The sequence below is a fragment of the Pteropus vampyrus genome, unplaced genomic scaffold (genome assembly GCF_000151845.1).
Source record: "Pteropus vampyrus isolate Shadow unplaced genomic scaffold, Pvam_2.0 Scaffold73, whole genome shotgun sequence".
Taxonomy (NCBI): Eukaryota; Metazoa; Chordata; class Mammalia; order Chiroptera; family Pteropodidae; genus Pteropus; species Pteropus vampyrus.
In genome coordinates this window covers 3,311,442-3,316,192 of record NW_011888854.1, presented here as the reverse complement: position 1 = coordinate 3,316,192, position 4,751 = coordinate 3,311,442, and the positions used below count along the sequence as shown (strand labels likewise).

The 4,751-nt window shown below is 31.2% G+C and overlaps 2 pseudogenes; one reads left to right on the top strand and one right to left on the bottom strand.

Annotated features, from left to right (window-relative positions):
- The window catches only part of LOC105293474, a 42,488-nt pseudogene that overhangs the window by 9,789 nt on the left and 27,948 nt on the right, over positions 1-4,751 (bottom strand).
- On the top strand, positions 3,150-3,269 carry LOC111741126 (annotated as a pseudogene).

Below are 4,751 nucleotides of genomic sequence, written 5' to 3'. Positions count from 1 at the left end.
TGGGTGTGACTATTTTCCAGGACAACTGATTTACAAAAATAAGTGATACAGTGGATTTGGCTTGGAGACAGTAGTTTGTTGACTCTTGACATAATGCATTTAATAACATTTTACAGATTCTATAAAATGACTATTTTTTCTGCTTTCACTCATGAGATGTTTTCTAATTACCTTACCTGCTTTAATACTTATATCTGTATTACACATACGGTGTATTATGTCATGTTCTCAATTAATATATATTGTACTCCTGGATGAAGAATTTAAGTTCATTTTATCACTTTGTTTTAAAGACAATCGAAGGATCTTGAAACAACCAAGAGGTTGTTATAATTTTTTTAAAAAGATGAAAAATCTATAGTGGAAATAATTAAAGGTTTGAGGGCATATAGACTGCTGATTAAAATGGTTAATGCCTATGATATAATTTTGACTCTTAAAGAGATATATATTTAACATGTAACACTTTTAAGAGATGCTGAAATTGTAAAAACTCTAAAATGAGCAATAATTACACAAACATTTAATGATAATAGCAAATTTGATAAATGTCCCTTTGTGTATTCATAGTGAACTATTATATAATTATACATACATACATAATTATATATTCATACATATATCTCATGGGAATATATACCTGACTTTTATGTCTAAACCAATAAAAGAAGTCTTCCTAGATTCATATATACCAAAATTGAATCTAAAACTATGTTTTTCAAAACTCTTATCTAATTCTACTCTTATCTAAAAGTAAAATGATTTTTCCTGTCATTAACTGTAGTTTTCATGAAGTATTTCTGGTAGTTCTTTTTTTTCCCCCAACTAATCTGTGAAAACCATAATTTAACCTTAGACTATTAGAACACCTTCCAGATGTGTCATATTGTCCTTATTATCTTAATCACTAAATCACAGCAAATGCATTTAAATGAAAAAAAAATTTATTTTACTCAAAGAATATTTGTATTTTTCTATTATCATTTTATTTTTAAATTAGATTTGCTGGGGTGGCATTGGTTAATAATTATATAGGTTTCAAGACTATAATTCAATAATATATCATCTGTATATTGCATTGTGGGTTCACCACCCAAAGTCAAATCTCCTTCTGTCACCATGTATTTAACTCCCTTAACCTCTATCTACTTCTGCCTCCCCACCGCCCCTTTTCCCTCTGGTAACCACTAAACTTCTGTCTGTGTCTATGACTTTGTGTTGGTTTGTCTTGTCCATTTTTGCTTTCAATTTTATATCCCACATATGTGTTAAATCATGTGGTTCTCAACTTTTTCGTTTTACTGTCTCACTTATTTCACTTAGCATGATTATGTCAAGATTCATCCATGTTGTAACAAATGGCAGTATTTTATCTTATGGCTGAGTAATATTCTATTGGATATATATATACCATATCTACTTTGTCCAACATCTATTGAAGGGCACTTAGGTTTTTCTCTATTGACAGTTGGCCACTGTGAATAGTGCTGCAATGAACATCAAGGGTGTATGTATCTTTACAGATAATTTTTTTTTTTTAATTTCTTGGGTAAATATCCAGAAGAGTGATTGCTGGGTATACGGTAATTCTATTCTAAATTTTTTGAGGAACCTCCATACTGTTTCCCATAGTGGTCGTACCAATTTACATTCCCCCCAGCAGTATATGAAGGTTCCTTTTCTCTGCATCCTCTCCAACACTTGTTATTACTTGTCCTGTTGATGACAGCCATTCTAACAGGTGTGAGGTGGTATCTCATTGTGTTTTTGATTTGCATTTTTCAATAGCTAGTGAAGTTGAGCATCTTATCATATGTCTGTTTGTCATTTGTATGTCTTCTTGGGAGAAGTGAGAAGTGTCTATTCAGGTCCTTTGCCCAATTTTTTTTTAACTTAAATTTATTTATTTATTTTTTATGGTGACATTGGTTAACAAAATCCAATAAGTGTCAGCTGTACACTTTAACAGTAAGGCATATATATATATTTACACTGTGTGTTCACCTCTCATAGTTAGATTTCTTTCTGTCACAACATATTTGACCCCCTTTATCCTGTCTACCTCCCCCCTACCCCCATATTCTACCCTCTGGTAACCACTAGTCTATAGTCCATGTTCATGAGTCTCTGTTCTGTTCATTTGTTGCTTTTAGGTTTATATCATACATATTATTGATATCATGTGATTCTTAACTTTTTCTGTCTGGCTTATTTCACTTAGCATGATTATCTCAAGGTCCATCCATGTTGTTGCCAAGTGTTAAAATTTAAATAAGAAAATGAGTGCTTTTTTTCTAAAGGGGCAAAAAAAAATGTTATCGAGCTCCAAGGAGTCACTGCCATGTTGGAGAGAGCTTTCTATAGACACTATAACTAATAATTCTGAAGAATAATTCTGACTAGAACTTTGGTCAAATTTGCTACCCACTTTTGTATTGTAGTTTCTTCTATTTCGTAGAGTGAATGACAGTCAGTGGCTCATTAGGTGAAGGCAATGTAGAACATTGAAGAGCTGGGAATGTAGAAAAAAATACAACTCCATGCAAGTATCACTTTGTACAGAGCTAATACTGGTTAAGGTGTGTATAGGTTCCATTTAACTATACCTCACTGTATGGAGCACATGTAGGAACCCAAAGAAAAAAAGTTCCTGCCCTAAATAAGTTCAAAACTCAGTTATTTGAGGAGAGAAGTAATAGCTGCTGATAAAATAAAAGGAAGCATATTAAAAAATTCAGTATGATTTGTTTTATTTTGAACAGATAGATATTCGTGAGATGATATAATTAAAAATCAGAAAGAGCCAAAAAACAGAAACTCTAGTTCAACATTTTATAAAGCCATGGCCACCACAAATGAAAAGACCTATTTATAATTACGGATGGGTACAGAAAAAGCGATAACTCTGTGTGTGTGTGTGTGTGTGTGTGTGTGTGTGTGTGTGTATCTATATGCGTATATATACATATTTAATATATATTAAACATACAATAATATATACTTAATATTAAATCCTTTATAATTTGGCACATTATTAAGTGGCAATAATTTGATAAAACAGAATAAGAGTCTACATCATCGGTAAGTTCCATCATTGAAAATTAGAGAAGCTACATGATCCCTTACTATTTTAAAAAAAGAACGATGCTGTCTACAATAATGCCCACCCTGAACAAGCCCAATCCCGTCTGATCTCGGAAGCTAAGCAGGGTCGGGCCTGGTTAGTACTTGGATAGGAGACTGCCTAGGAAGACCAGGTGCCGTTGGAGTAAAAAGTAAAAAAAAAAAAATGGATTGTAAGCTGACAGGATCCTTGCAATCTGTGAGGTCAACCAAGGGGTGCCTCACCAAAAAAAAAAAAAAAAAAGAATGATGCGTGTCACATATTAGCAAATACATTATGTACACATATCTGTGCAAAAATTTTTCTTCAAAATATATTTTGTAGGAAAGCAAGACATTATATTATATATTAAAATTTTTGTAAGATTATTTTTTGGGCTGGACGAATGCCCTAAATAGTGAAGTGCTGGGTAATTAAATTTGAAAAATGTATTATGATCACAGCTCAAAGGAAAAGCTGTTCGATTTAAAAAAAAGAGAAACAGAGAAGAGAAAATGAGATAGGGGGTTCAGAATGCAGACTTACATTTTTCTCATGTGAGAAAAGCTAAAGATTTTATTGACTATTTCCCTGAAAGTGTGATATCTCATCCCTGTTTCTAATAAAAATCTCTCTGAACAGCAATTCAACATGTCTTAGATGTGAACACAGAAACTATTAGAATAAACTATGATTTAGGTTTCTAGCATGTGATCACTCTAGATGTATAAGGCTGATGATATTTTGATGCAGTGTTATTTCAAAATCTAAAAAAAGAAATGGAAAGTAAAATATCAATATTAAATAACTAATGCATGTGTCAGATTTCATATGATGACTGTTGTATGAGAATTTCTGGTCCAACAAAATCTTTTCATGTTTAATTATAATTTGATCCTTTAAAATACTTTTGTTCTGTTTTTGCAGGCAATAGAAAACCTAGTTTAGTGCAACCTACATTCTGATAACAAGTAGAATATTTAGAACATAGTGACCTGTACTTTTATTGCATGTTATTATTTGTCAGATAGATTGGAAAAAGGTAATACATATGTACATATCCATATTCTTACATGTGTATGACTTTCACATATATTTACATAAAGTATACATGTGAATTATCTGTCCTATCTTTATCGTATGTAATTGTATATTTATTTTGAAAATTAAGAAAAAACATAACTGTATTATCTTTAAAAACTCCAATTCTCTAAATCCAATATTTTTTCAATATTATAATAGAAAACACTTTACCTTGATTTAAGAATATAGAAACTTTTTTTAGTACATGTAATGATTATATAATCCTTAAGTTAACTTGGAGGTCAAAATATTGAAGTTTAGATTTTTTAATAATGAATGTAAAACAAAATGCCCCAAAGGATGTGGCCTTAGAATTAAAAATATACACAAATAAGAAAACATCATCTTAGTAATAGCCCTGGCTAAAGTTTATTATGAACAGTATATAAGGTGAAAATCTCACAGAGCATATTCATATAGCAGTATATATATAGATATGCAAATGTCTATGATCCAGGTTAATCTTTTTGAAAGTAAAGTCAGTGTGTTGTAGGAGGCATTGGTTTAGATGGTATGTGTGTTGAAACTATGACTAAAATATGCGTTATGTATTCGCGCCTGTTGA